Genomic DNA, 17,000 nt, shown 5'->3' with positions numbered 1-17,000 from the left:
TCTGAGGGAATACATGGTAACATGGCAGAGTTTAAAATAATGCTGCCCATTAAAAGGACAGTCCATTTTCAGTGTGCAGGCAATTTAAGAATATTGGAGACAGTCTTCTATGTTGTGGCAATCTAATTTTGGAATACTCTTCCCTTTTTAGGGCCTAATTGACACATCGGTGGTTTAAACCTATTTTAATATGTTTTTATTTGTTTAAATAATTTGCTTGTTTAATCTTAGTGTTAGAAGGACCACGGTACTTGGCCATGGTAGTCCACACTCCGGTTACATCCCGTATAGACTACTGCAACACACTCTATGTGGGGTTGCCTTTGAAGATTGTCTGGAAGCTTCAAATGGTCCAATGGATGGCAGCCATATTACTAACAGGAGCTGCGCTCATGGAGCATACAACTCCTTAGTTGCGCCAGCTCCACTGGCTACCAGTTTGCTACCGGGCACAATTCAAAGTGCTGGCTTTAGCCTATAAAGCCCTAAATGGTTCTGGCCCAATGTACCTGTCCAAACGCATCTCCCCTTATGAATCATCAGTGATTTTAAGACCGTCTGGGGTGGCCCTGCTCTCGATCCTGCCTGCGTTACAAATGCATTTGGCGGGGATGAGAGACAGGGCCTTCTCAGTGGTGGTCCCTCGGCTATGGAACACCCTTCCTAGGGACATTAGATCAGTCCCCTCCCTTTTAACATTCCAGAAAAAGTCAAGACTTGGCTGTTTGAGCAAGTGTTTGAAAATGCAGTGTAACAGACATAGGAATATGGAACGACTGGATGATGAGATTGGACAATGTTTTAACTAGGAGATGCAAATGATTTATGTTTTATTGATTTTGTTATGGTTTTATATTATATGTTAATGTTTTTAAATGTTTTAAATGTTTTTTATGGTGTTGTTGGGCATTGAATTGTTGCCTCTGTAAACCGCCTTGAGTCCCCTGCGGGCTGAGAAGGGCGGTATATAGATATAGTAAATAAATAAATAAATAAAGGACTCTTGTCCAACTTTCTGCCATTCAAAATACAAACTAAAGCCTTCTTGAAAGAAGACTATCCAACTTATGTTTAAAGATCTCCAAAGAAGTGGAGTCTACCACCAGCTGAATCTATCCCACTCTTGAACTGCTATTATGGCAAAAAGAAGTTAAGATGGAATCTCTTTTTCTGTAATTTGAAATTATTGGTTTGTCTTCTGATCTCTGGAGCAGAAGAAAACAAGCTCACTCTATCTTCTACATGGCATTCCTTCAGCCACTTAAAGATGGCTGTCATGTCACCTCTGATCTCTTCCAGTTAAATATATCCAGCTCCCTAAGTCATCCCTCCTAATGTTTGGTTTCCACGACATTTGCCATTTTGTTCACTCTCCTCTGACCATGTTCCATCTTGTCAATATCTTTCTTCAATTGCAGTGTCCAGAACTGGGCATGGTGTTCCAGCTGATGTCTGAATAAAGCTACATGAAGTGGCAATGTTTCTGTTGATTTTTAAGTGTTCTAAACAATTAATTTGCTTTTATGTGTATATCATCCTGCGATTTCTTATAAAATGGAGTATCAACATCACCATCATCTTTCTACTGCTGCTCATTTCTTCTGTTGTGGCTAGTTGTCCTAGCAGACCTTCAGTATCTTGTACAGGTTGCACAACAAAAAGAAACTGAGTTCTATGGACCACTTCTCTTCTGAGGTCCAGGACTTCTGGATTGGTACAAAGCTGGCTGCTGAAATTCCCTCCACTACACCAACATTAAAGTTATAGGAATCCTGTCCTGTTTTTTCATTTGGGAATCCTATACGTAGCACAGTCCTTTATGTGGAGGTATGCTAAAGCTGGGAATTGAACCTAGGAAGTTTTGTATGTAATGCAAGTTGTCTATCCCAGAGGCATTAGTGGCTCCATTACTTCAGGGTAGCAAATGCCTATTGGGTTTATAGGAGTTATCAATAATGCTAAAGCTATTTTGAAATGGAATTAAGTACCATGGAGAATTCCCATAAATTCATAAGAACCTTCCATAAAAACTCCTGTAGATTCACCACCTCACATGAATGTAATATTGATAATCATCACATATCACTGGTTGAAAAACACGAAAAACCATTGGCTGAGATCCAACATTGATAATCATCACATATCACTGGTTGAAAAACACGAAAAACCATTGGCTGAGATCCAACATGGTTATGATCTGTGTCTTGATCTGACTCCTACCCCACTTCACCACAACCTACCTTAAAATCCAGCCAGTCACACCGAGGGATGGAGTTCCTGAGTACTGGCAATAGGGAGAACCAAAGGTTGACATATATAACCTCCTCCTACCACTAAGCTGCAGGATGATGTTAGAAGCAGATAGGTTTATGAGGTCCTGTTGAAATTCCTTAGTGTACTGCTGCTTCCTGGTGAGATAGGTAGAATTCAATCAGTGGGGTGAGTTTTGAGCTGGAATTTACCATCATGGTGCCAAGAGGAAGGCACATCAAGCCAACCCCAACCGGGACCGCCTTCCACCTGGAAACCAATGCCCTCACTGTGGGAGAACATGCAGATCAAGAATAGGGCTCCATGTCACCTATGTACCCACCACCAGTACACCGATCTTGGAGGACAATCCTACTCGGACAATGAGGGATCGCCTAGGAGAGAAGAAGACTATCATTGTGCCACAAATGTCAATGTGTAGGGCTCCAGAGTCACCTACGTACCCATAGCTAGTACACCGATCTTGGAAGACAATCCTACTCGGACAACGAGGGATAGCCTAGGAGAGGAGAAGACTATCATGGTGCCACAATTGTCAATAATTAGAGCTCCACAGTCACCTACGTACCCATAGCCAGTACACCAATCTTGGAAGACAATCCTACTTGGACAACGAGGGATCGTCTAGGAGAGACGACGACTATCAGGTGCCACAATTGTCAATGTGTAGAGCTCCACAGTCACCTACGTACCCATAGCCAGTACATTGATCTTGGAAGACAATCCTACTTGGACAACGAGGGATCGTCTAGGAGAGAAGAAGCCTATCATGGTGCCACAATTGTCAATGTGAATAGAAAACAGTAAGTTGTAAGTCTAATTTACAATATTGTAACTGACTAACAGAATGGCAGCCATCAGAACTAGTCCAAATATCATGTCATCTGAGTATGATTTTCAATGCTTTTCACTAGGGAACTGTTATAACTACTTATGGAAAAACTTTGGTCTAGAGCTTTGGCAGAACTCGAAGGGAAACAAAGAAAAATGTGGGTGATGTTTCATAACAACAGCAGAAGCAACAAGAAGGCAAGGGTTTTGCTTTTTATTGGGATATTAGTTATAAGCACTTCCAGAGAGGAAGATGTGTGACTCTTCTCCTTTATATGTCCCATGTGAACGGCAACAGAGCATTAGCAGAAACTTTTCTGAGCTCCCTATGAAGGCAAGTAAATGAATTACAGTATACAGTGCATTCAATAACAGCCAAGACTTCAAAGCCCCCTAATAACTAGGGCATGAATCTAAAATGTGTGCCTTGGCACATCTAAGAGTTCTCCCCTTTCTCATCATGTTCTTTGAAAAGGTGGCTTTATTCAGATTCTCGAGTCTTCTCTTGTTCTACAAAAGCACTTCTTAGGTCTTCATTGAGGTTTACATACACCAGTGTTCAACACGAAAGGCTCGTGTGTCAATTATTCATGGCCAGAGCTTTCATCTGCCTGGTTGTTTTTTGTAAGAAAAAAATATAATAAAATAAAATAATAAAAAGCTCCACAATCATCTCCCTCTCCAGTTTGATGTTTAATTTAGAACAAAAGTCCAAATGTTTTTTTGCCCTGAAAATAAAAGTTTTCCTCACTTTCACAAGGGAAAATGTGATTTTCTTGTTTTCAAAACCCCACACACATTCTAAGAAGATAATGCCAGCAACAAACAAAACAACAAACAAAAATAAAGGAATGATTGTTGCCTAAATAAAAGGGCAGATCCTTGTTGAGTGCTCAGTTCCTTTGATTTGGGCTTATATATTTCAGTGGGAAAGGAATGAGAGCAATGAATGTACATATGATTATACCTATCTACAGATCAATCAGTATGGGATATTTCCCTAAGCCAGCTCCAGTCTTCTGAGGGAATGGAAGTATGAGCCTTTTTTGGTTGATGTGAGGAATGGGTGACTATTTCATTTCAGATCCATTTTTTTGCTAGATTTTACCAAAATTTGTAAATATCTTCATATGTAATATGAAATGAAATTTATGCCAAGTAAAGCATACTACATCTTGAGTATTCCTTGTTAAAAATACCAAAATCAAGAAGACTCTGAAATCTGAAATGGTATACATGGGTGATTGAGCTAGGTTCTGCAATTGATTAAAAATGTTTTGAAAGTCATTGCAAAATTAGGGGGTGCCAGCATTTCATTTCTAAAGTGTTTCTAAAGCAGCATTTCTTAACCTGGGGGTCAGGAATCCTTGGGAGGGGGGTCATGAGGGGGGTGTCAGAGGGGTTGCCAAAGACCATCAGAAAACACAGTATTTTCTGTTGGTTATGGGGGTTCTGTGCGGGAAATTTGGCCCGATTCTATCATTGGTGGGATTCAGAATGCCCTTTGATTGTAGGTGAACTATAAATCCCAGCAATTACAACTTCCAAATGTCAATGTCTGTTTTCCCCAAACTCCACTAGTGTTCACATTTGAGCATATTGAGTATTCATGCCAAGTTTGGTCCAGAATCCACAGTGCTCTCTGGACGTAGGTGAACTACAACTCCAAAATTTAAGGTCAATGCCCACCAAACCCTTCCAGTATTTTCTGTTAGTCATGGGAGTCCTGTGTGCCAAATTTGGTTCAATTCCATCGCTGATTCAGAATGCTCTTTGATGGGAGGTTAACTATAAATCCCAGCAACTACAAATCCCAAATGACAAAATTAATCTGCCCCAACCTCCCAGTATTCAAATTTGGTAGTATCAGGTATTTGTGCCAAATTTGGTCCAGTGAATGAAAATACATCCTGCATATCAAATATTTACAGTACGATTCATAACAGTAGCAAAATTACAGTTATGAAATTAGCAATGAAAATAATGTTATGGTTGGGGTCACCACAACATGAGGAACTGTGTTAAGAGGTCGCAGCATTAGGAAGGTTGAGAACCACTGTTCTAAAGTATCATTAGTAATAAAAAATGTTACTATAACGAGAGTAACTAAATTTTGTCACTTTTTTGTTAAAGTAATTGGGCAAATGGGGAAACTCCAGTGGCTCCCTTTTCTCTCGTGTTTACAGCTTTTGGGGTGAAACTTGCCACAATGGTAGAACACATTTACCACTGTTAGCCCATCAAGTTTGAGAATGTTTCACTTATCCATGGATTTGGGGGAAAATTTTGACATTTTTATAAACAATGTTTTTTTAAAAAACACTGCATGAGTTATCTCCTTGAATTTTCTATACAATGACACAGGATAACAGGATCATCCCCCAACTTCCAGAAATATTCATATATCTATTGATTTTAGGGAATTTTTAAAGTTGTGACAAAAACTTTTTTTAAAGCCACAACAGCTATGTCATTGAACAGGGGTCCTCAAGCTTTTTAGACAGAGGGTCAGGTCACAGTCCCTTAAACTGAGGGCCGGATTATAATTTGAAAAAAACATGAGTGAATTCCTATGCACACTGCACATATCTTATTTGTAGTGCAAAAACACTTAAAAACAATACAATAATTAAAATGAAGAACAATTTTAACAAATATAAACTTATTAGTATTTCAATGGGAAGTGTGGGCCTGCTTTTGGCTGATGAGATAGGATTGTTATTGTTGTGTGCTTTCAAGTCGTTTCAGACTTAGGTTGACCCTGAGTGAGGGCCAGGTAAATGACCTTGGAGGGCCGTATATGGCCCTCGGGCCTTAGTTTGAGGACCCCTGTCATTGAATATCCACATCAAGGCAATCAGTTACAACATGGAAGTCCCTGGGGTGGGGGGATCAGCAGTGTAGATATTAATGCAGTTTGACACCACTTTAACAGCCATGACTCAGTGCTATGGAATCATGGGAATTCTAGTGTTACAAGGTCTTTAATCTTCTCTTTCAAAGAATGCTGGCACTCACCAAACTACATATCCTAAGATCCCATAGTGTTGAACCATGTAAGAAAAAATTGTGTCAAACTGTATTAATTCTGCATGTGTAGACGATCCCCTGAGTCAAAGATTTACATCTCTCCTCAGCAATGGACAAATATAATGAGAAAGATAGAGTTTGATTTTTGGAGTGTTGGAGACAGAATTATACAGTACTGCAAAGAAAATGGATAGAAGACCTTGCAATTTCAGTTATAATGTATTTTTCTAACACTGTAAATACACTGTATAGGAAGTTCCATTCCGCCTGACTTCTAATCAATGTTGCCCTGAGATTGTCTCCAGCTAACAAGCTGACTGTTATTCTCAATGAATATTGACTCTTCTTTCATGAGCTTCATAAAGGCCAGAGCAGTCTATAAAGTAAAAAAAACTCACCTTCAAAATGTGTGATTTCTTTCAGAAATGATTTATTATTATTATTATTATTATTATTATTATTATTATTATTATTATTATCCCTACTCAGCATATCTCTGGGGAGGGTTCAAATGAAAGAACCTGCATTGTGGCTACTCAGATTATTTTGAAGAAATAAATGCCATTCTTTCTTATTCTACTCCCCACCCTTTGCACCACCAAGATTTACAGAGTCAAGATAAAGGAGCCTTTTGTAGAAAAGTTGCCACTGATGTCTAGGTTGTTGTTTGAAGACTAAAGACTTTATCGCACAAACCCGTTATTCCACTCAGTTACGTTATCATTGACAGCAGATTTATACCATGTTGAACAACTTCATTCATACTGGCACACCAATTTCCTAATTTATGTTTCTGTCACCATACTTCTGGATACCCCCCCCCCCAACCTTTCTGCTATTACGCTGTTCTTTATTTGTTTTATTTTAGAATAATTTTGCAATTTCAGCTTTGAAAAACATACAAAAAAGCAAATGTAATTATAAAATATTAAATAGACAGGAAACAGCCATCTTGGAAGGAGCCCCTGGTGGTTCAATGGGTTAAACCCTTGTGCCGACAGTTTGGAGGTTCAAATCTGGGGAGAGCATGAATGAGTTCCCTCTGTCAGCTCTAGCTCCCCATGTGGGGGCATGAGAGAAGCATCTTACAAGGATGGTAAAACATTTTTAAATAACCATCCAGGCATCCCCTGGGCAACATCCTTGCAGATGGCCAATTCTCTCACACAGAAGTGACCCTCCTGACACACACACAAAAAGCCATATTAGAAATAGCAAGGGGGAGAGAGGAAGGGGGAGGGGAAAAGGAGGAAAATCCTCCCACCAGATGCCATTTTACTGCTAACATACTGGCACAGAATTGAAATGGGCCCATCACACTAAGCTAGATGATGGGAACATTGTGGGACTGCCAGATATTGGTGTTTTTTTATCTGTTAATAGAAGAGATGGTGGAATTACAGGGATGGGGGTAGATCAGCAGTGAAATGTACATGGAATCTTGTGATAGGAGCTATCACCAAAGAAGATGGTCCAACTCCAATGTTGATTTGCCTGCCTCGTGTGATGAAGTCCTAAAGAATTAGATGGAAGACTTGGATTTCCATATCCTCCAAATGTCCTGATTGACAGAGACAATCTTGAATAGTCCCCTTTTTCATCCCACTTTTTCAGCTGCTCTTAAAATAGTCTAGTTTCTCTTACCTATCCCTGCTTTCCTCCTTTTTTCAATAACCGCTGAGTTCAAAATGCAAAATTTATTTGTATTCCATTAATTCAGAAAGTGGGACAGGAAAACAAAGGATGAAATCTTGACCTTTCAAGGAAGTTCCTCGGAGGAGGAAGTCCTCCTCTCAGTTCCAGCCCTCTCCCAAGCACGGCTGGTGGGAATGAGAGAAAGGGCCTTTTCCGTGGCTGCCCCCCACCTCTGGAACTCCCTTCCTAAGGAGTTAAAGATGGCCCCCTCCCTCCCCACTTTCAAGAAACAGTTGAAGACATGCCTTTGCTCACTGGCTTATGAGGAGGAATAGTAGTTGGTAATATTACCATTATACCTCTGCCCTGCTCACCCCACCAGCTCAATAGAGACCTTAAGCAATGATTAATCAATTTGCCCCAAGGAAATGGGAAAGTATTGTTTCCATTTGATCTTTGATGTTTTGTCTTATGTCTGTTATAACAGGCTGTGTTTTTTAAAATTTAATTTTAGTTGTAAATTTATAATTTGTGTTTATATGTTGGGTTGTTTAAATTTTGTTAGTATGGCTGTGTTGTTGTATTTGGGCATTGAATGTTTGCCTTTTATGTTTGGAATCTGCCGTGAGTCCCTTTGGGAAGCTAAAGTGGAATATAAATAAAGTTTTTATTATTATTATTTGAAACAACAAAATGAGTCCACAGCAGACACTGTGCTGGCTGTTGTATTGGAACACATGTCGGACACCTCACAAGTGTCTATCAACGAATAATGTGTGCCGATCCCAGTAAGGTGGCCTTCTGCAGCTGGTGGATGGTAATTTTGTCAGCGCTGATTGTGTTTAAGTGCAGGCCAAGGTCTTTAGGCACTGCACCCAGTGTGCTGATCACCACTGGCTCGTGCCAGGGTCTTTGCAGTTTGATCTTTAAATCCTCATATCGTGTCAGCTTTTCCAGTTGTTTCTCTTTAATCCTACTGTTGCCTGGGATTGCAACATTGATGACCCATACTTGGTTTTTTAAGACAATTGTGAGGTCAGGACTATTGTGCTCCAAAACTCTGTCAGTCTGAATTCGAAAGTCCCAGAGTAGCTTGATGTGTTCATTCTCTGTAACTTTTTCCGGCTTGTGATCCCACCAGTTCTTTGTTGCAGGCAGATGGTATTTGTGGCAGAAGTTCCAATGAATCATCTGAGCAACGGTGTTATGCCTCTGCTTGTAGTCTGTCTGCAATCTTCTTGCAGCAGCTCAGGATATGATCTATTGTTTCATCTGCTTCCTTGGGATCTGTCGCCGACTTTTCAATTCTGGACTGTTGTTGTTGTTGTTGTTGTTGTTGTTGTTGTTGTTGTTCAGAACAAGGGAAACTATTGCAGCCACCACAGGCTTCTGTGTACTTTCTCCTTAATAATGTTTTCCATCTTTTTTCTGAATCTTGACTATCTGCTTTGAACTGTATAGACTCATATAATCCAGTTTAAAGCATATAGTCTGGATTCAGAAACTGGCAGTGTAGATGTTGCTTGGTCACACATGCCCCAGTTTTCTTCTTTGAAATGTTGAAGGGTATAGGTTGGAACATGCTTTGGACTCATTGTACATTCTTCAGAAGTGGCCTCATAAAAGTCTTTAAAGAAACCAAAACCCCCACACTGCAATATCAGGCATCTACTGAGAGCTCAAATGAATAAAATGGGCAGCATGCCGAATAGATTTTTACCTGCTGCTTCCAGGCCAGACAAGAGTGCAGCCGATACGAGACTGGCACGTTTCTCATTTTGTTGAACTGCAAGACAGAAGGAGGGGAAAAAAATCAAATTAGAATCCCTACTTAGAGAGTCATCTTCCTGATAGGAGATCTTTGTGAAATTGTTAGTGATGCCACACGTGTCATAAAAAGAGATTGTGCTGGTGTCATTTGCATGGACTTTTTTTTTGGTTCACTCCTTGATTTTTATTTTTATTTTATTTTGTCTTCTCTATTGTCTTTAAACTAGAAGGAGAGATACACTTGGCTCAAGCACTAAGCAAGTTAAGCTCGCAAATATTATTGAAGTGTAATAGCACCCCCTGCCAGGTTTCAATTACAAACTACATTTTACACACACTGGGAGAAAAACATACTGTAAAATGTCAGCACCAAACTTTCTGTGTGATTTATAAACTTTCCCCATTGTTTATTGCAGAGAAGAAGGGGTGGGGGTGGGCAATCTACCTTTCTCAGAGTGGGCGTGTGAAGATGGGGGTGAGAAATGAACAAGAAACAAGAAACAGATGGGGAGATGATTGCCAAGCAAGACACAATGGAAAAAAACTTTATTCACTTTCATGGATGAAGCTGTTTCTAGACATGTGAGAATATTTCACTTCTGTTCCCTTCCCTGGAATGCTGTCCTCATCCCATCCTCATTCCATTGTCAGCATCTCTGTGCCCATGGAAAATTCTTGAACACATATCTAATTGTTGGTGCTTTTATCGGGACACATATTCATGAAGGTATTATTCCTCGTGAGCAAAGAACATTTGTGTACATTTTTGAAACACCTGCTCTCTGTCCAGAATACTTCTTGACTCAGAAATACTAAATCTGAGCACAATGTAGTCCTGGGATTTCATGTTGTCTCTAAATCCTGTTTTTGCAGCTCTCAAACCCTTCAACTATCTATTTTCTGGCCAAAATGAGAATATGGTGAAGCCTCCAGGAGGGACAATTCATATTTTAAACTATATAAGTTGAGTATCCCTTATACAATATAAAATGCTTGGGACCAGACATTTTTTGGATGTTGATTTACCTGTCCAAAGGTACTACTAATGGGTGCTGGATACAGGGTACAGGGAGCACACCACTCCGCTGTTACACCAGCTCCACTGGCTGCCAATTAGCTTCCGAGCACAATTCAAATTGCTGGTGTTAACCTATAAAGCCCTGAACGACTCCGGCCCTGTTTACCTCTCCGAACGTATTCTCCCCTATGAACGATCAAGATTATTAAGATCGTCTGGAGAGGTCCTGCTTTCGGTCCCACCGGCCTCGCAAGCGCGTCTGGTGGGGACGAGGGACAGGGCCTTCTCGGTGGTGGCCCCTCGACTCTGGAACTCTCTCCCACTGGAGATCAGAACCGCCGCTTCTATCCTGACATTTAGGAAACAGGTGAAGACTTGGTTATGGAGACTGGCATTCGACGAGTGAGCCAACACCCTGAAATGAGCAACTATTTTAATGTGACGACTGACCATTGTAGTTATTAAATGTAAATGTTGTTTAAATGTTTTACATAATATGAATTATGATGTTTTATTGATTGTATGTGATATTATGGTTGGAAACCGGCCTGAGTCCCTCAAGAGAGGTGAGAAGGCTGGTATACAAAACTTTTAAATAAATAAATAAATAAATAAAATAAAAAGGTATATTTCCCTTTGAACCAATTAGAGCATCAATATCTGCTGGGGAGGCCCTGCTCTCGATCCCACCCCCTTCACAAGCATGACTGGTGGGGACAAGAGACAGGGCCTTCTTAGCGGTGACCCCTCAGCAATGGAATGCTCTTCCCAATGAGCTCAGACTGACCCTTTCCCTCCTGGTTTTCAGGAAACAAAGGAAGATGTGGCTATGAAATCAGGCGTTTGGATAGTGCAATATGGATTCGGCATAATGTAGATTTTGGAATACCTATTTGTGTATATACATGTATAATGAGATATTGTGGAGACAGGATCTAAGTGTAAAGATGAAATCCATTTATGTTTCATATACACCTTATACTCATAGCCTGAATGTAATTTTATGTAACACCTTTAATTATTTTATGCATGAAAGAAAGTTTATGTAAACTGAACCATTACAAAGCAAAGGTGTCACTATCTCAGCCATTTATGTGGACAATTTTGGATTTGGGAGTATTTCAGATTCTGAAATTCTGGACAAGGGGTGCTGAATGTGTACGTCTCTATTTCTTCTTAGTGTTCTTATGTTAAAGGATAATGGGCTTGCTCTGGCCTAATAAAATCAAGAAGGACTTTATCATTTGTATTCTAAAAGTTTCAAAGTTGGCAAATAAGAGTTTTTTTGGGGAAGAAAAATCATGAAAACTTTGGATTCATTTGGATTGAAAGTTTCCTTCTCTGTATATACATCAGGGACATTCCAAGGAAAGGGAAGAAAATGTTATTAAGAATGGCACTATTTCTCAGAAGGGTCCTGAACATCTCTGGGTGGTAATTCAATGGCGCTTAAAACGAAATATCAGGTGATTTTGTTGGTTACTGCTGAGGCAAAACATATGTGGAAGGAATCAGAATAAGTTTCAGCAACAAGACCATTGAAAGTTCTCACAGAGCATTTCTCATCTTTCAAATAATCCTGGGCTATCACCTCTTGTACAGTTCAGTGTCATTATAAATATTTGAAGGGGCTTGAAGTTCCCAAAAGGCAGCCTGCAATGGGCAGTTCTGCAACTCATTTTCCAGTCCTTAAAGGGCTAGTCCCAACTAGAGTAGATGCACTGAATCATTTGTAGAGTGTTATGGTGGTAAGCACATTGATTCAATTAGTCTTCTCCAGGACTGTAGTAAAAATACTCTATTTATAATATTTCCTTCTTTCCCACCCTTTGCCAGTAGTTGTGGCAACATGCAATGGTTTGACAAAAAAGTTGATCTGGAAATCTGGTTATTATCGCTGCCATTTTTTCTTATTGAAGATACAAAAAGAAAGCAAAGCAAAGACAAATAATATTGGAGGAGGCAGAGGGAGAAGGAAGGAGAACAAGTTTTTAAAAAACTTTTAAAATCAACTGTAAGACCTCGTGAATCTCACGAAAAGCATTTTGGTCAAGTCATGAACTATTTTTTAAAATTTTATTGAGTTTCAAATTCAATAACATCAAAAAAAAGAGAAAAGATACAGAAGAAAAATCTTGAAAATACCAGGTGAGAAGATATTTTGGACTTAGTACATACAGATAATCAATCTATATATAGCCCAAGTGAAGAAGAAGAAAAAAGAGAAAAAAAAGATAACTCATGAATTTTCTAAAACATTAAAAATTATTCTCACATACACATTCACATCTATTTAGAAAAGGTAAATGTGGTGCCCCAGTGAGGTTAGCTATTTCATTCATTGCAAGAGGGGCTCAATATCTAAGCAGACTATCTAATTCAACTCCATATACCAACAAGTGGATCAGAAGACAGTATAGATTACATGGGTGTGCATGTGTGTATGTGTACCTTCAAGTCACCTGTCATTGTATGATGAACTTGTGAATTTCAGAGGGTTTGATTAGGCAAAAAATGTTCACATATTTGCCTAAAGTTTTGTAACATAGATTCTAGCTCTAAATCTGCATACAAAATAGTGTCTATTAGGCAAAGGAACATAAAAAATGGAAGAGAACATTTCTTACAGAAATAGATGTGACTCTATTAGACCTATTTCAGCTGGCACAACAGCTTCTTGGTGTGAATATCCCACTGCGTACTGAGAGAACTCCTCCATTTCCTCAATAAGACAGTAAGAGTTCCAGAAATAAACAGCCATATGGCATACATAATTTTTTTTTAAAAAAAACTTTATTTTTTAAAAGGTTGTTACAAAATAAAAGGAGGTCACAAATCCAGGATGTTAACAGATTTCCATCTGGAAAAGTGACACTTCTTCTTTTCTACTCAGTGCAAAATAAAGGGAGGGGTCATTAGGGCTTAGTCCTACTTAGTGAAGACATCCAACACGATAAGGTGTTTGTTCCTATCTCCCAGCTGCATTGTATAATGGGCATCTCCCTAATAGCCAAATATGCTATAGGTTGTAAAAATTTACCTTTAACATAAGGGTGTCTGGATTGTAAGCACAAACACAGGAAACCATTCATAAAAAGCTAACTTTGTTGAACTCATGATAGGAATGATTGACTAACTACACCTGTGTAGCCTGCAGCCATGGCTGTTTCTTTAACTTATTAGAAGCTCAATAAGGGGGAGAATATCTTACTGATATCATATTTTGAATGGGAGGTGAAGAATAATTTCATCGGGTTGTTGAAGGTTTTTTGGGGCTATGTGGCCATGTTCTAGAAGCATTCTCTCCTGATGTTTCACCTGCATCTATGGCAAGCATTCTCAGAGGTTGTGAGGTGAGCTCATAACCTCTGAGGATGCTTGCCGTAGATGCAAGTGAAATGTCGGGAGAGAATGCCTCTAGAACATAGCCAATATAGCTCAAAAAACCAACAACAGTGATTCTGGCCATGAAAACCTTTGATAATACAATGATTCCATCCTTTTCCTTCCCAGTCATAATATTCCCCCTTAAATAAATCCCTCCCTGAGTATAATATCAAAATAATTGGTGAGCTTCCTTAGCACTGGTTCATCTTGTCTAGTGCTATCAACTCTACTCTGGTACTTACTGGTACTGTCTCCTCTGTATGTTTCAGTATTTATTTATTTAAAAACTTTTATATCCCGATCTTCTCAACCTCCGTAGAGGGACTCAGACTGGCTTACAGCAAGGATTCAATGCTAACAGTACAATCTAAAAACATCATATAATAACGAGTTAAGATACATATTGATTAAAATTACAAATAAGCCAAATCGCCAAGATAAAATCATGTCCAACTCAGTCTGTATGTGTGGTAGATAACTTTGTTCTGTAGCCAGTTTCAACTATTACTCTGGGAATGCTTCCTTCTATAGCCAGGATTTCAGAGAAAAGGCCCTGTCTCTTGTTCCCGCCAGACACGATTGCGAAAGTGGTGGGACAGAGAGCAGGGCCCCACCAGAAGATCTTAATTGTCTTGGTGGTTCATAGGGGAGAATACAGTCAGTACGTCTTCTTTCAGTTACATCACACCTGGTGAAATAATCTGGACAAGTCCGCTCCATGGGAAGTCTACACCGCACTACCAAAGAAACCCTCCTGAAGCTGTGTTGCAACCCACATGGCTGGTTGAGCTGATAATACATAGGCATTAGGCCTGGGTAACAACAGAAAAATTTGTTTCTAAAATCGATTCGTTTTTTGGGGTTTTTTGCGTTTCGTTATTTAAAATAATTACAAAATTTTCCTTTTAAAAAGTTCGATATTTACGAAATTTCGTAAATGTGAAAAAAATTACAAAACATTAATGAATCGATTTCCGAAACAATAACGAATCGATTCGTTAATGGCGGACGCGACCGCGAAATACGCTAAAAAACCTCCAAAAACTTCTGAAGCTTCCCTCTCCCTCTGTTCTTGACTGTTGGTGTGATATTATAATTTTTTTTCACTAATTAAACAAAAAACTTGCCCCAGACATGCGGAAATAATAACGAAACGACCTCGGACCAATAACGAAACGAATACAATAACGAAATACGAAGCATTTACAAAACGTGTTTAAAAATTCGTTTTTTTGAAAAATTGCTCCAGAATGGTTCGTTATCGTTTTGTAATTAAAAAAAATAACAAATTATTAACGAATTACGAATTAACAAAACGAAACCGCCCAGCCCTAATAGGCATAAGTGCCCCATCTTCCTGGGAACCACCACTGTCACCATTTCACTGAGTAGCAGCATCTCCCCAGGACAGCCTTCCTGACAAGGTCACAGCACATTAGACAGCCATACAATCAATAGAAGTGATGCCCTGGAATGTGGGGTGGTTGTTTTATTTGATATGGTGTGTTTTTGGTTGTTGTTATTGTCCTTTTATACCTCAATATGTCTATTTTTGGGGCACTGCAGAGTTGATATTCCCTTCTTCTCTCCACAGTGATCCCTCCATGATTATCATAAAACTAATGAAGCTACTCATCCTCAGCCTTTTGTGCCTAGAAGAGAGGGGTGTGTAATATATGCAGCATTTGGCTATGTGCTTGTAGCCAAATATCTCAGTTTCTGAAAACTTCAGATAACCATGGTGAAACTCAGACCCCATCCACACTGCTATATAATCCAGTTTCAGAATGCAGATTAACACAGCTTTGAACTGGATTATATGGCAGTGTAGACTCATATACAATTTATTTATTTATTTATTTATTTATTTATTTATTTACAACTTTTATATTCCGCCCTTCTCACCCCGCAGGGGACTCAGGGCGGATTACAGTGTACACATATATGGCAAACATTCAATGCCAATTTTTGACATACAACATATACAGAAACACAGAGGCTATTTAACTTTTTCTGGCCGCCAGGGGAGCTGTCGCTTTCATCGTCCATCTGCGACGCTGGTGAAGCACTTCCGCATTCCCCCGCATGCTTCCCCGCTGGAATGCTTTGCTGGAGTCTTCTTTATGGCCTCATAAATCAGTTAATTTAGCCTCCCCACACTTTAAGGTGGTACCTTATTTTCCTACTTGACAGATGCAACTGTCTTTCGGGTTGCAAAGGTCAACAACAGGCTACACAATTGGTTGGAAACCCACTCCAACCCGGGCTGGCTTCAAACTCATGACCTTTTGGTCAGATTGATCTTAATGCAGCTGACACTCAGCCAGCTGCGCCACAATCCCGGTGCAACGAACATCTCCCTAATAGCCAAATATGCTATAGGTTGTAAATATAGGAGCCCTCGGTGTGCAGTGGGTTAAAGCACTGAGCTGCTGAACTTGCTGACTGAAAGGTTGCAGGTTCGAATCCAGGGAGCAACACGAGCTCCCGCTCTTAGCCCCAAATTCTGCCAACCTAGCAGTTCAAAAACATGCGAATGTGAGTAGAATAGATACCGCTCCAGCAGGAAGGTGACAATGTTCCATGAAGTCATGCCAGCCACATGACCTAGGAGAAGTCTATGGACAATGCTGGCTCTTTGGCGTAGAAATGGAGATCAGCACCAACCCCCAAAGTCAGACACAACTGGACTTAATGTCAGGGGAAAACCTTTACCTTTACCTAGATTAATATAATCCAGTTCAATGCAGTTTAATTTGCATTATATGCTGACCATTATGGCATTGTAGATGGGCTTCAGTGAATCCTGCAATAATTTTATAGCTATGGGAGCATTGCCAGATGTTTCTGTTGTCTCCCTGTTGTTCCCCATTTATGAATGTGTGTGCATGTGTGTGTGTGTGTGTGGGGGGGGGGGGGGATCGTTAGCAATATGGTGGGTCCCCATGGTGGCAAATGACTGAGCATATTATTGTCCCACAAAACGTTTAGGGCGCCCTGAACTAATATCTGAACATCAATACTGACAATAATATATTCAATGTATTATCTAATAACA

This window comes from Anolis sagrei, chromosome 5 (genome assembly GCF_037176765.1).
Source record: "Anolis sagrei isolate rAnoSag1 chromosome 5, rAnoSag1.mat, whole genome shotgun sequence".
Classification (NCBI taxonomy): Eukaryota; Metazoa; Chordata; class Lepidosauria; order Squamata; family Dactyloidae; genus Anolis; species Anolis sagrei.
The sequence above is the reverse complement of the archived record's forward strand: the minus strand, read 5'-3'. Positions refer to the sequence as shown.